We start from the raw sequence: 16,763 nt of genomic DNA, 5'->3' as shown, positions 1-16,763 counted from the left end.
CCTTTTTAAAACAATTCATGTGTATGAGTCTTCTCCATTAACAATTTGATATACCAGAATTTGTTCAGAGTAGGTACTTGTGGCTCACACCTGTACTCCTAGCTACTCAAGACTGACATGGAAGGAAAACATTTGGCTTGTCATTCTTTAATGACAGCAGGGAAGCTCAGATGTGTTTAGTATGTAAAAGACCCTTAGGTCATTACTCAGAAGCATAATAAAGAAATGGAAAGGAAGAAAAAGGGAAGAAATATATGTATATGTTACATTGGGTAGGTTTGTGTACATATGTGTCTGTCTATATGTACATAGGCATACATAACCTTTAAAATGTGTATTGTATTGAATGTTTCCATTTTAATCCCCCTTTCTATCCTCTCCCTGCCCTGTACCTGCCATTACTTCTGATTTCACTGTTAGTTCCCTACTTTTGTCCATCTGGAGTCTGTCCATACTGCTTTTCTGGTGGACTTCTTGACATCAATCATTCATTTTCCTAAATTTTACAGATCTGACATGCAATGTAACTATTTTAGAAATGATAGTGAGGGACAACTTCAAAAAATCAATTTCAGAGAGTTCCGGGAAGATGGCGGAGGAGAAGCTGGAATCTGAACAAGCTCTCGCATAGAAAGCAGCTTTAGAGTTCCAGTGAACAGTCCTAAGCCAGAGAATCACACCAAGTGTGCCATCACAGGACAGAGAGTTAGACAAGAGAGGGGAAGCCAAGGCAAAAAGAAGCACCCGAGTGGTCGCCAGCAGCCGCCACGGCGGCGGCGGCGGCGGCAGGGTCGCAAGCGGCAGAGACCACAGCCGGGGGCCATACCTGAGCGCTCACACAGAGAGTCCGGGACGAAGGAGCCAGACGCAGCGGCCGAGCGGATTCTACTCAACACCAGCAAGAACCAACAAAGAGCGGACATCTTCACCCTGCAGCTTGCAGACCAGAGACGTCCCAGGATCCAAGACTCGGCACCAGAGACGACCCAGGATCCAAGACTCGGCGTGAGTACAAGCCCGACATCCTCACTCCTCAGGGAGCAGAGGAAGGAAGGCCACCCCTCCCCCCCCAGCACCGGTGATCTCCATCTTGGATACCGACAAAGCTCGGAGGAGCTGCTAGCTCCAGCTCAGGCCTTGGAATAAAATGAGTCATTTAGCAAGCAGGTCACAAGAACTTAACTGCGAAGTGACCTGCCAGACTCAGCTCCATCCAGGGAAAAGTCACCCAGCTCAGGCGCCAGCCATCAGAGTGCCTAGCGTCACTGGGTAACCAGAGCCAGAGGCTGCCCCTCCCTCTAGCAGCCACCACAATCAATTGAAAAACAGAAACCCTGAGAATGGCTCCAGGCTGGGCACTGTGAGCTTTATCACAAAATAGCCCCAGGGAAAAGCTACTGTTTGTTGAAAGGCCTCAACTCTACCCAGAACCTAGCCTCATCACCACATCCCCCTCTTTTGTGACTCTCAAAGCAGACCACCCTCCCAGAAAACTAACCTGGGAGGGGGATCTCAAAATCTTGGGTAAAGCAGAGCATTTTTCTGCCTCTTCCAACCAACCGACTTAAGAAACCAATCAAGCCACAGGACCTCAAGCTGACCAGAGACTCCAACAAGAGACTGGTTGCAGACAAAAGGGAGATACAGGATTCTTCCCACTCCTCCCCCCCCCAAAAAAAAATCAAAAGACTTTTTTTTATTCTTCTTCTTCTTCTTTTCTTTTTTTTGCTTGTTTTTTGTTTTTTGTTACCTTATATATATATATATATATGTATATAAATTTTTTTCCCTTCTAAAACTTTTATTAATCTTTAATTTTTGCCTCTTCTGAAAAAATAATTGTTTTCCAGTAACTTTTTTTTTTCTCATCTTATAATTTTTATTTCAGAATTACGTGAATGAGAGTTTTCCTTTCTTTTCTTGTCTTCTTTCTCTTTTTCTTTCTTTCTTAATTATCTTTTAGTTTTTTGTCTAGCTCTACTGAACTTCTGATCTTTTCTTCTCCCTTAAAGCTTTTCACATCTCCTCTATGTCCCTCCCCTTCTCTGAACATATTCACATTCCTCTCTAAATAGACGGTCTTTTAACCTCTATAATAACATTAATTTTTACGTTTCTATTCTTTTTCTGGTCTCTCTTTATTCCCCTTTCCATCTCTTCTTTTTCTCTCTCTCTCTACTTGCATCCTACCCAACCCATTTCCTGCATTGTGATTAGGACATAGTTAACTCTCCCTGTGCCTCCCCACACCAATCTATTCCTATTTTTTACCCACATCTCTCCCTAATCCTAATAATTTCTGGTTTTCCAAATTCTTTTCTGCTGTTCGAAGTCCTTTAACATATAGTCGTTTGATGTTGAATAGATGTATCTGTTGAACTAGATTGTATCTGTAGACTATTGACTGTACAAATGCAAACTTTGGTTGATAGTTGCCTTAAGATAGTGTTCTAGCACAAAACTGGTGCAATCTTTATCTCAAATGGGCCGAGTAAGTCGGAAAAACACAAGAAAAATGGCAAACTCGGGTATCTCAATTCCCAACCTTGATAATCAGGGATTAGAACAGATAAAGAATAATCCAGAGGAGAGTTCCCAAATAGCTCTACAAACACTAATAGCAAACATGATAAATGAGAAGTTTGACAATGTACAAAGGACTCTGTATGAGCGTGATAGGGAGAGAGAGGAGGCATCCCAGAAGTTTATACAGGAATATCATAAGCGTGAGGAAGCTTCTCAAAAACTGATACAGGATTTGCGTGAACAACTTGAGAATACTCAAAGAGAAAGGGAGGAATGGCGTGAGCAGGCAGAGAACACTCAAAGAGAACTGCAGGAATCCCACAGAAGGGAGGAAACTAATCAAAGAGTAATTCACGAATTAAGAGACCAGGTAGAGAATACGCAAAGATCACTAAAGACATTCATGGAATCCATTAACAAAGAGCTGAAGGAAGTCAGGGAGACCACAAAGGGAATGCTGAATGGAACCCAACAGAAGGAATGGGAGTCCAAAGAAACCATAACCAATCAACTAAGTGATTTGAGAACAAACACTGAACACCAAATTAAGGAAGTAAAGAAATTCATACAAGACCTAAAACAGAGCTTCAACAAAGAACTTGAAGCCATCAAAGCTGACCAATTAGAAGGAAAAGAGATTAAAAACAAAGTAGAGAGTCTTGACAGCAGGTTAGACCATGCAGAAGATCGAATCTCAGGGATTGAAGACAGCCTAGATATTATAGAGAAAGAACATACAACCATCCAAGACAAGTCCAAGAAATATGATAGGTCTATCCAACACCTGGAGGACACCATCAGAAGGCCCAATCTAAGGATAATGGGTGTAGAGGAGCACCTAGAAACAGAAGTTAATGGTCTAGGAAATTTGTTTAACAGGATCCTAGCAGAGAACTTCCCAAACATACAAAAAGATAGGCCTATTCAGATACAAGAAGCTTTTAGAACCCCAAATAGACCAGACCAGAATAGGACATCCCACCGTCACATTATAATCCACACAGGATCAACCCAGACCAAGGAAAAGATCCTTAAATCTGTCAAGGAGAAAAGGTTAATCACCTATAAAGGGAAACCAATTAGAATTACCTCAGATTTCTCAGCAGAGACAATCAAAGCAAGAAGAGCCTGGAATGACGTATGCCATGCCCTAAAAACAAACAACTATCAACCAAGAATACTGTACCCAGCTAAACTCTCCTTCATAACTGAAGGCCAAATAAAAACCTTCCATAGCAAAGAAAAATGGAAACAATACATCTCCACCAAACCAGCCCTGCAAAAGATTCTTAAAGATGTCCTACACATAGAAAACCAACAAGAACGCAACAAAGGCCAAGAAACTGCACCCAAACTGAGAATCCAAGAACCTTAGGAAGAACGCAGTTTTCACAGCCCCCAAGAAGGTGGATAACATGGCAGGAACTCCCAAATACCTCTCAGTCCTATCTCTTAACGTTAACGGACTGAACTCTCCAATTAAGCGACATAGACTGTCTAGTTGGATTAAAAAACAAGACCCTTCTATCTGCTGCCTGCAGGAGTCACATCTTGCCCGTAAAAACAAACATATTTTCAAGGTTAAAGGCTGGAACAAAATCTACCAAGCAAACGGCCCTCATAAACAGGCGGGAGTTGCAATCCTAATATCAGATAAAATAGACTTCAAATTAAAATTCCTGAGAAGAGATAGAGAAGGTCGCTACATACTAATTAAAGGATTTCTCCTTCAGGAGGATATTACAATTCTCAATATCTATTCGCCAAACAATGGAGCACCCAAATTTATCAAAGAAACACTACTTTCCCTCAAATCCCAGATAGACCCAAAGACATTAATCGTTGGGGATTTTAACACACCACTCTCCCCACTAGATAGATCAACTCGGCAAAAACTCAACAGAGAAACCGCAGATCTAAACAGCTGCATAGATCAACTAGACTTAACAGACATTTACCGAACATTTCACCCAGCAGCATCAGAATACACGTTCTTCTCAGCAGCACATGGAACGTTTTCTAAAATAGACCACATTTTAGGCCACAAAGCAAACTTGTCTAAATTCAGAAACATTGAAGTTATACCTTGCATTCTCTCTGACCACAAGGGAATAAAATTAGAACTCAACACCAAAAGCCACCAAAGAAAGTCCGGTATCACATGGAGGCTGAACAACACACTGCTGAATCATGAGTGGGTCATGGAAGAGATTAGAAAGGAAATTCAAATGTTCATGCTATTCAACAAAAATGAACACACAAATTACCAGCTCCTCTGGGACACAGCAAAGGCAGTACTCAGAGGCAAGTTTATAGCTCTGAGCTCCTACATCAACAAATTGGAGAGATCGGAAACTAACAATTTAATGACACATCTAAACCTCCTTGAAAAAGAGCAGCAAGATAAACCCCAATCCAGTAGACGGAAAGAAATAATCAAAATTAAATCAGAATTAAATGAATTAGAATCCAAAAAAACTATAGAAAGAATCAAGAAAACAAAGAGTTGGTTCTTCGAAAAACTTAACAAAATTGACAGACCCTTAGCAAACCTTATCAGAAAAAGGAGAGAGCACACCCAAATTAATAAACTCAGAGATGAGAATGGAAACATCACCACGGAAACAACCAAGATTCAGAACATTATAAGGGAATACTTCTCAAAACTTTATGCTAATAAGTTTGAGAACTTGACAGAAATGGACCTTTTCCTAGCAAATATTGACATGCCAAAACTAAACCAAGATGAGTTAAACCAGCTTAACAGGCCCATATCAAGCATTTAAATAGAAACAGCAATAAGAGACCTCCCAGCTAAGAAAAGTCCAGGACCAGATGGTTTTACAGCGGAATTTTACAAGGCCTTCAAAGCAGAGCTCACACCAATACTCCTCCAACTCTTCAATGAAATTGAAAGAGAAAGCTCACTACCAAACACATTCTATGAAGCCATCATAACCCTCATCCCAAAACCAGGCAGGGACTCATCAAAGAAAGAAAACTATAGACCCATTTCTTTGATGAACATTGATGCAAAACTTCTCAACAAAATTTTGGCCAATCGACTTCAACAATTCATCCAAAAAATCATACACCATGATCAAACAGGATTCATTTCAGGGATGCAAAGCTGGTTCAATATACGCAAATCAATTAATATTATTCATCACATCAACAGGAGCAAGACTAAGAACCACATGGTTGTCTCAATAGATGCAGAAAAAGCATTTGACAAGATCCAACACCCGTTTATGATGAAGGTTCTGGAAAAATTAGGAATCCATGGAACATTCCTCAATACAATAAAGGCTGTATATGACAAACCTACAGCCAGCATTATACTCAATGGTGAAAAACTAAAGCCATTTCCTCTTAACTCAGGAACAAGACAAGGATGCCCACTCTCTCCACTTCTCTTCAATCTAGTATTAGAATGCCTAGCTACAGCAATAAGACAAGATGCAGACATAAAGGGGATCCAAATAGGGAAAGAAGAAATAAAACTCTCCCTCTTTGCAGATGACATGATCTTGTATTTAAAGAATCCCATAGACTCCACTCCCAAATTACTCAAGCTGATTCAAAACTTTGGCAAAGTAGCAGGTTATAAAATTAACCCCCAAAAATCAATGGCTTTTCTATATGCCAACAATGAGAAAAGTGTGGCTGAAATTAGGAAAGCAACTCCATTTGTAATAGCCCCACAAAAAATAAAATACCTAGGAATTAACTTAACCAAAGAAGTGAAGGACCTCTATGATGAAAACTTTAAAATCTTGAAAAAGGAAATCAACACAGAACTTAAAAAATGGCAAAACCTCCCATGCTCCTGGATTGGCAAGATTAACATCGTGAAAATGGCAATACTTCCCAAGGCTATCTACAAATTCAACGTGATACCTATCAAAATTCCACCCTCATTCTTCAAGGAAATAGAGGAGGCAATCCAAAAATTCATATGGAACAATAAAAGACCCCGAATAGCAAAAACGCTCCTCAACGGAAAGAACACTGCTGGAGGAATATCAATACCAAATTTCAAACTCTACTATAAAGCCATAGTAATCAAAACAGCTTGGTATTGGCATAAGAACAGACCTCAGGACCAATGGAATAGAATTGAAAACCCAGAAATGAACCTACAGACCTATAGCCATCTAATCTTCGATAAGGAAGCTAAAACAATAGAATGGAAGAAAGACAGCCTCTTCAGTAAATGGTGCTGGCAAAATTGGTTAACTACATGTAGAAAACTAAAGCTAGATCCTTATATATCACCCTGCACCAGAATCAACTCCAAATGGATCAAAGACCTTGAACTCAAAGCAGACACTCTGAAAACATTACAGGATGGAATAGGAGAAACCCTAGGTCTCCTTGGCTCAGGTCGAAATTTTCTGAATAGAGACCCGGAAGCACAACAAATCAAAGAAAGGTTGGACAAATGGGATTGCATAAGATTGCAGAGCTTCTGCAGGGCAAATGACATAGCTGGCAAGATCAATAGAAAGCCCACCGATTGGGAGAAGATCTTTACTAGCCATACAACGGACAAGGGTCTCATATCTAAAATATACTTGGAACTCAAAAAATTAAACCACCCAACAACAAATCCTCAAAGAAACAACTGCCCAATAAATAAGTGGGCGAAAGACTTAAAGAGAAGCTTCTCTGAAGAAGAAAGAAGAATGGCCAATAGACACATGAAGAAATGTTCAACATCCCTAGCCATAAAAGAAATGCAAATCAAAACAACATTGAGATATCACCTCACTCCAGTTAGAACAGCAAAAATCAAGAACTCTAATAACAACAGATGCTGGAGGGGATGTGGACAGAAAGGAACCTTACTTCATTGTTGGTGGGAATGTAAACTTGTTCAACCACTTTGGAAAGCAGTATGGAGGTTCCTCAAAAGACTTCACATAGATCTCCCCTATGATCCAGCAATCCCACTTTTGGGCGTTTACCCAAATGTTTACAAACAAGACCACACTAAAGCTACCAGCACAACTATGTTTATTGCAGCATTATTTACCATAGCTAAGATATGGAACCAACCCAGATGCCCCTCAGTAGATGAATGGATCAAGAAAATGTGGTATATATACACAATGGAATTCTATGCCTCCATCAGAAAGAATGACATTTCCCCATTTGTTAGGAAATGGAAAGGTTTGGAAAAAATTATATTAAGTGAAGTAAGCCAGGCCCAAAGAAGCATAGGTCCCATGGTTTCCCTTATTTGCAATATCTAGTATAGGTATGAGTCAAGCGGAAAAGGCCAGATAATGTGAGGTTAGGAAAATGAACCCTTAAATATGTATTTTAATGTTTTCGTTTCTTTCATGCATGTGTTTCTAATGCATTTATAAGATTATTTCTTTGTTGCTTTGTATGTCCCTCCCCCACAGTGTAACCCCCGCTTTCACTATATTTGATGTCAGTATAACATGTGGAGGAGATGGGGACAAACAAGTCGTTTAAGGATTCAGGTGGACCTGTTGCAACAATGAGAAGTACAAAATGTCATGTCAAAACCAGCTTTACAATTTCGGTGTGGGGGGGGAGGGGGTATAATTGGGTGGGGGGAGGGGGGTAAAATTGGGTGGGGGGAGGGGGGAGGCGGGGAAGGGAAGTGAAGGGTAAACAAAGGAGGAGGCTGCAATGCTTGGTAAGAAATGTATGCATTATCCTGCCCATGTAATTGTAGCCCCTCTGTACAGTATGTTCTCAAATAAAATAAAATACAATTAAAAAAAAATCAATTTCATGTATGCTGGAGACTCACCTGTAATCTAAGTTCTGAGGATGCTAGGATTCAGTCACCCAGGGCAGGAAAGCCTGTATAACTCCATCATATTCACTTAATTAGTTAAAAAAACAGGAAATGGAGCCATAGCCAAATTGTAAAAAAAAATACTGTAAACCTAAGAAGAATTTTATAAGAAAAGCAATATATGCTGACCTCTGCAATTATGGAGTTGGGAGCATTTTGTGAGCATCCAAGACTTGAGTTCTAATCCCAGTACCATAGCAACAACAGCAACAAAAACCATTTTCTATTACTAAACTAGTCCTGACAATTAATAACCTAAGTTGGTAATGTGTATTTAGTCCAGACGATGCGTATCCAGACTCAAGGGTAAACAGACTGAATTAGGAAAATTGAGACAGAACTGGAGCTAAGGAAATAATACAAAAATAAAAGACTAAAACCTGAAATTAAAATTTAAACAAAATTATAGCAGTTTGAACAAGAAAAGGATATTTTTATGAATAATGGGGTTTTGTGTTTTCTTCTGGCCAAGGACTTGTACTCAATGCCTGTGTGCCGTCCATTAGCTTTTTTGCTCAAGACAAGCACTCTAGTGCTAAAACCACAGCTCCACTTCCAGCTTTTTTTTTGGATGGTTAGAGCAGATTATTTCTGCCCAGGCTGGCTTTCAATTGTAATCTTCAGATCTCATCCTGGTATCTACGACTTCAGGTGTGAACCACAAGCACCTGGCTGGAATAATAGTTTGAAAGATGCAGTTTTAGAAGAGTTGGAAGACTAAGCCGAGTGAGCAGGTATGCTGAAGCCAAGAAGCTAGAGGCTAGAGGTGTGTAATACTTTTATTATTTGTTCTGATGTAGGAGAAATTATCTTCAGACGGTTTTGATCCTGGACAAAAACACTGTGGAAAAAAATGCAATGATGTAAGGAATTTTGTGTTCTCAATTTGGGAATCACTGAGAGAGAGAAAAAAATAATAAGCTGTCCTGGCATAGAGCTCAGAAGTTTAAGTTGACTAGGGAGGTATTCTATTACTTGACCCCTGCCCTAGGCAGTTGGTTTTGTTTATTTTCAGATGAGGTGTTCAGTTTTTGCCCTGGGATGGCATTCAGATTTGCCTTTCCAAAAGCTGTGATTGATTATAAGTATGCAGCTCTACTACCAGATTTACAAACCAACAATTATATAAATGGAACAGTTGTGGAAACAGAAGAAGAAATGTAGAAGTCCTGTAAAACTTTGTGTTCCTTGGAAATGGAGGTATAGATGATGGAGAGCTAATAGGTTATAGAAATCTTGCCCATGTAATTGTAACCCCTCTGTACAGTATTTTCACAATAAATTAAAAAAAAGAAATTTGAATCTCTGGACTCAGAGCCTATAGCACAATTGAACAGTACTTTAGTAGGCCATAAATGTCTGATTTCTACTCCCAAAATGACAATAAATACCACCCAGGATATTAAATTGCCTCAAACTGGCCAATTTCTTTGCTTGTCACATTTAAGTCAGGCTTCAAAGCTTTTCTAGGACCTCATTATATGATTTTGTAGAAACTCAGATTTTTCCAGATATCACTGGCTGGGAACTTATTGATTCTCCTGAACATAGACTGGGGGCATTTTCCATTAGCCCCATGGGTAATACTTTATCCTGCACAACAAAACAAGTGCTGATTTGACTAGTTTAGAGCAGATCTAGGTGGATTCTAAACGTCAATGGAAGTCATTCTGGATCATGTTCTTCCTTGCTGGTTCATGCAGGTACACCTGCATCACATGTGGGGTTCAGAACCACTGGAATATGCACAGGACTCAAAACCTGTTTGGGCTTTGCTACCAATGGAATAAACCCCTCTATGTTCACATGCTTTCTGGAGTGCAGGGATGGCTCCTGATCTCCATTGGTTACCAACACCAACATCACTAATAGATTCCTTATCTGGAGTTCAGGAGAAGCTGCTGTACAGTAATGCTAACCTGAGAATGGAAATAGGCACAGGATTTTAGAGTGGAATCTAGAAGGTAAGGTGCAACTAAACTTCCATGAGGATCTAATGGGGGATCTCTATAGTTTGAACTTGGACTGAACACTGATGAGTGGCTATGTTCATGTATTTTCAAAAAGAAAAATTACCTGGCAGAGAATATCCATAAAAGAACATTTTGCCAAGCCGGGTAGTACTAGGGGCTCTTGGCCATTCAGGCCTATCCCTAGACACCCAGGCTCCAACCCTATTCATAGGCTATGAGGCATCTAAACAAGGACTTCTTCCTCTTTTTCTTGGACTCACTGGTCACACACTCCTCCAGCTTGTCAAGAAGAATATGTAAGGGGAAGACCAGTCCGAAGACAGCAAGTTGAATTTGACATACTGTGTAAGTTCTTTCAGGGTGTCATGGTCCTTACGCTCATAAAAGTCATCATTGTACAAGTCCATCCACAGAGTGAAGATGAAACAAATGATGCTGTGGGCAGTTTGGTGACAAGGAAAGTTAGAGCCTGACCTCCCAATCCTGAGCCTTCTACCACAGCCCCTTTCTGCCAGGACTCATGCTGTGGCTGTCCATCATATATGCAGACTTGCATGTTGAGAAAGGGAGGAGACTCCTGGGAGCAGAATGATCATCACAACATACTTCCAGGAGCTTCTGAAAGACAATTCTCCAAAACTCACCCTGTGATAGCCAGTGAGAATGTTGTTTCCCCACAGGATCTGATTTTCTGCACACTGCTTTCCCTGTCATCCACGAGAATCCACAATTGCAACCACATTCACAACTGTGTTATTTGGCATTCACTGAAGTGGCAAGCCTCAACCCTCATAAGTGGTAGGCAAACAAACTTGCACTTTGGTTCAGAAGCCTCAAAGATACCCAGTTTTCAGGAACAGAACTTCTTTTTGTACCAACATCCACTTACTGGTTTACTTGTTCATCTTCCTCCCAGTTATGGTGAAGGGATCTGTACCAATAGGAAGAGAGAAGGAAGTCAACTCTATGGTTCTCCTTTTCTGAACTAAGAGGACACTATGGGACTGGCTAAGTCCTACATGGTAGTATAAAAGTGACAGAGAAACAGATGAGGTATGTCTCTACAATTCTGTGAAAATTCTGTGAAGAGGCTTGTATGCGTCTGTCCAAAGTAAATGCCTGTAATCCTAGCTAATCAGGAGGCTGAGATCTGAGGATCACAGTTGGAAGCCAGTCTAGTCAGTAAACTCTAAAGCCACTCATCTTCAATTAATCAGCAAAAGGACAGAATTGGACCTGTGGCTCAAAGGGTAGAGTGCTAGCACTGAGCATCAAAAGGACAGCACTAAGGCCTTGAATTCAAGTTCAAGTTGCAGCCTTTCCTCTACCTACATTACTTCACAGGCCTGCAAGATGGCTACTGAACCCTTATTTATTAATTTCATAGGGCCTCACTTAGGTGAGGGTCCTTGTTAGGTGCCACTGGCTCATGCCTGTAATCCTAGCCTCTCAGTAAGCAAACTGCTGAGGCTCCAGTATCTTTTAAGGAAAATGAAATGTCCTGGTGACCCAGTCCTAAGAAACTAGCCAGAGTGTACACTTCTTTGTCTTATGCCAACCTCCCATGAGAATACCCCAAGAAAACAGGAAGTGGAACTGTGACTCAATGTGGTAGAGTGCTACCCTTGAGCAAAAAAGCTCAGGGACATGACCCAGAGCCTGAGTTAAAACCCCATGACTGACAAAAAATAAAGATTACATTTGTAGAAAGTAGCAGAGCCACAAGTCAAACACTAGATGGTTGAGTGCTGGAGTTGAAATTCTATAATGTTTTGGGGCATATTGTAAGATGTTATTAATAAGAAGATCAAAACCCCATGGAGATAAACAAAAAATCATCAAGTAGATGCTTATCATTTTTGGGTCAACTCCAGCTTTGCCGTGGGTGGTGTGCAGTTCCCCAGAAAAGGAGAAGAAAATACACCATAGAGGATTCCACAGCACAAGCAAGAAGCTATGGCTGGCATATGTGAAGCATGGAGAGCAGAATTTCCATGACTTGAGACAAACAGGACACAGGATACATACTACAGGTGCTCAAAGAAGTCCCAAATTTCATTCCCTAAGAAGGCTCTAGGGGGTGATGAGATTTGAGCTGCACCTTGAGAGACAGACTACAACTGTGTATAAAGAGAATAATAAAACCAGGCACCAGTGGCTCACTCTTATAATCCTACCTACTTAGGAGCTAAGATCTAAGGATCAAGGTTCAAAACCAGCCTGAACAGGAAAGCCTATGAGACTCTTATCTCCAATAAACGACTAAATAAAAAAGTCAGAAGTGCAGCTCAAGTTTTAGAGGACTAGCCTTGCCCCAGAAAGCTCGAGAACAGCACCATGGCCCTAAGTTTAAGCCCCAGGATTGGTACAAAAGGAGGAAGAGGAGGAGGAGGAGAAAGAGAAGATTCTAGTAGACTGGAAGGAAATACAAAGTTGAAATTTTCCAGGTATACACACTGTATAATTGGCCTTTCAAAAACTTAGATTAGCCACCTAAGACTCAGCAGGAAGCAGGCGGTCAGTCACTGCACTACATGTGTAGACGCTGGAAGTGAAAAGCAGAGATGCTATACCCTGGACTCTCAGAAAAGAGAAAACTCAGAAAGAAACTGGAATCTACCTATCCCCCATCTCTGTAGCAACAAGATGAATAAAAACCTGGAAAAGGAGTGTGTGTGTGACTGTGACCCACACACCACTGTTTTGTTTTGGGCAGAGAAGGTAGGATTCCTGAGGTCTGGACACTCATCCACGAAATGGGACTAAATGTATTTTCCCCCCTAGGGAGATCAAATTAGATAATCCATTTAGAAAGCATTCTAGCCTATGAAACAGAATAACATGAACATTCCCAGGACTGGACAACCTCCTTCTATACAAGTGTATGCATTCTATTTGGGACCAACCTAAATTAAGCTAAAAGCTGTTTCTTGATCTTTTTTTCTTTAATTGTGCATTGATCTTTTTTAAAAAATTGTGTCTATATGCATGTGTGTGTGCACGCACGCGCACAGCACACCACACACACACACACACACACACACACACACACACACACACACACACACACACACAGCACATGCACATGCATACTGGAATTATGCTAGAACTCAGGGCCTGGACACTGTCCCCTAGCTTTTGATTTTTTAAATTTTTTTCTCAATGTTGGTGCTCAACCACTTGAGCCACAGCACTACTTCTAGCTTTTTGTTGGTTAATTGGAGATGAGTCTCACAGACTTTCCTACCTGGGCTGTCTACAAACCACTCTCTTCAGATATCAGCCTACTGAGTAGCTGGGATTATAGGTGTGAGTCACCAGTTCCCAGTTTTGCACTGGTTCTGGTTTTATCTTCTCTGCTGCACATAAAAGTATCTATTCTATTTTCATATCTTAGTTCTCCACGTATTTGCAGCCAATAATTACCACCATTTCCCCTCTCCCAACCAAAGTTCTAGACTATTCAAAACAATCCTTTGCCAGCTGCCAGCGGCTCACAACTGTCACCCAAGCTACTCAGGAGGCTGAGTAGTGGTAGGATTGTGGTTCAAAGTCAGCCCAAGCAGGAAAGCCTCTGAGATTCTCATCTCCAAATAACTACCAAGAAAAAAAGGCAGAAATGGAGCTGTGGCTCAAGTGGTAGAGTGCTAGTCTTGAGCAAAAAAATAAATAAATAAAAAGAAAAGAAAAGAAAAAAAAGCTCAGACGCTGCATCCAGACCCAGAGTTCAAACCCTAGGTCTGTTCATATATGCGCACGTGTGCACATGCGTGCACGCGCGCGCGCACATACACACACACTATAGTATTCCATCTCCTTCTGAGGCTCTTCAGGGTTTTACACAAAGACAGAACACCATCTTCTGTCTGACACTTTCTAGAATTTTCCATATGATGACCAGTAAGAAACATGAGTTCTAAATGTAGCTGTACCTAAAAGCTAGTTGATCCTCCTACCTTTCATGGTTCTGAACTACCTTACTTTCCTTCTGGAGCCAATCTAATTCTTGCTGGCTAGCTCAACATTCAGCCCACATCCTTGAATAAATAAAGCCATTTCTGATGAAAGGTAGTGCTCTACCTCTTGAGCTACAGAACCATTTCTGGCAATTTCTGAGTAGTTTATTGGAAATCAGAGTCTCATGGACTTTTCTGCTCTGAACTTTTCTGACTTTTCTGTTTTGAACTGCAATCTTCAAATCTCAGCCTCCTGAGTAGCTAAGATTACAGGGATGAACCACTGGTACCTGGCTTCAGTCTTTTTTCTTTGCTCCAGAATTCCTCTCATGTTGATCCTCATGCACTAAAAGACAATTCAATGTTACTGTCAACATGATGGCTTTTAAAATCAAATTTCTCTGCATACAGTCTAGACCCTTCTGTATCACAAGCCACTAACAAGTTATCTGAGATCTGATCATCAACACAAGGCAGGTGACACTAGTAATATTTAGAAGAATTGTCAATCTGCAAAACTGAGGATTAAAGAAGTAGTAAGGTGGGCACTAATGGCTTGTGTCTGAAATCCTAGCTATTCAAGAGACTAAGACTTAGAGGATTGTAGTTTGAGGCCTGACTGGGCAAAAATGTCTGCAAAAACCCATCACCAAAATAACCAACAAAAAGCAAGGCTGGAGAAATGGTTCATACAGTAGTGCACCTAGCCATAAGCAGCAAATTCAAGCCCAGTTACTGGTTAAAAAAATAATAATTTTTACGTTTCACTGTACACTTGAACCACTCAAATGCATATCACCAGACAGCCCAATTTTAAATGGTTTTCCTAGATAATTAATATATAGACAGGGATGAGAAGCTCTGAAGTAATGACTTTGATACTTAAAAGTTATTTTTAATACATCATTGTTGTTCTATATTTTTATTTTATTTTATTTTATTTTATTTTATTTGAGAACATACTGTACAGAGGGGTTACAATTACATGGGCAGGATAATGCATATATTTCTTACCAAGCATTGCAGACTCCTCCTTTGTTTACCCTTCACCTCCCTTCCCAGCCTCCCCCCTCCCCCCCACCCAATCATACCCCCCTCCCCCACACACACCGACATTGTAAAGCTGGTTTTGACATGACATTTTGTACTTCTCATTGTTGCAACAGGTCCACCTGAATCCTTAAACGACTTGTTTGTCCCCATCTCCTCCACATGTTATACTGACATCAAATATAGTGAAAGCGGGGGTTACACTGTGGGGGAGGGACATACAAAGCAACAAAGAAATAATCTTATAAATGCGTTAGAAACACATGCATGAAAGAAACGAAAACATTAAAATACACATTTAAAGGTTCGTTTTCCTAACATCACATTATCTGACCTTTTCCGCTTGACTCATACCTATACTAGATATTGCAAATAAGGGAAACCATGGGACCTATGTTTCTTTGGGCCTGGCTTACTTCACTTAATATAATTTTTTCCAAGCCTTTCCAATTCCTAACAAATGGGGAAATGTCATTCTTTCTGATGGAGGCATAGAATTCCATTGTGTATATATACCACATTTTCTTGATACATTCATCTACTGAGGGGCATCTGGCTTGGTTCCATATCTTAGCTATGGTAAATAATGCTGCAATAAACATAGTTGTGCTGGTAGCTTTAGTGTGGTCTTGTTTGTAAACATTTGGGTAAATGCCCAAAAGTGGGATTGCTGGATCATAGGGGAGATCTATGTGAAGTCTTTTGAGGAACCTCCATACTGCTTTCCAAAGTGGTTGAACAAGTTTACATTCCCACGAACAATGAAGTAAGGTTCCTTTCTGTCCACATCCCCTCCAGCATCTGTTGTTGTTAGAGTTCTTGATTTTTGCCGTTCTAATGGGGGTGAGGTGATATCTCAATGTTGTTTTGATTTGCATTTCTTTTATGGCTTTTAAATAAGAGTAGATTAAATAAGAGTAGATTATCAAAACCAGTTAATCAGTGAGGTCTAGCTTTCACTGTCAACTATGTTTAATTATTTCGTTTATCATAATCCATGAGCTGGACAGTGTTTGGCAGTGTCTTTATATTTACATTTAAATCACTTTCAGTATTTAGCTGTTCTGAGAAACATTATGTATGGGCTTAAGTATGTAAATATCTTCATAGCCACTCAACTGTTTACCTAGGATAAATTCTGAGACGAGGAAGTACTGGCTTGGAGGGTAATACACACTTTTAAGACTTTTGAACATGTCAAATTGCTATCCTTAATGGAATGGTCAATAGCATTTGGGGTGCATTAGAGCTAGAAATAAGAAAAAAGTACAGTTCAAATTGATTTAAACAATAAAGGGGATTTATAGGATCATAGAACTGGTAAGTATAGCATTTAAATGAATTTCAAGGCTAGCAGGATTCTGCATTTTAATAATATCATCAAGGATCTGTCTATATCATTTCACCACTCCCCTTAGC

Source organism: Dipodomys merriami, unplaced genomic scaffold, assembly GCF_024711535.1.
Source record: "Dipodomys merriami isolate MVZ:Mamm:240054 unplaced genomic scaffold, mDipMer1.0.p SCAF_2250, whole genome shotgun sequence".
Lineage (NCBI taxonomy): Eukaryota > Metazoa > Chordata > Mammalia > Rodentia > Heteromyidae > Dipodomys > Dipodomys merriami.
This window is presented reverse-complemented; position numbering follows the sequence as displayed.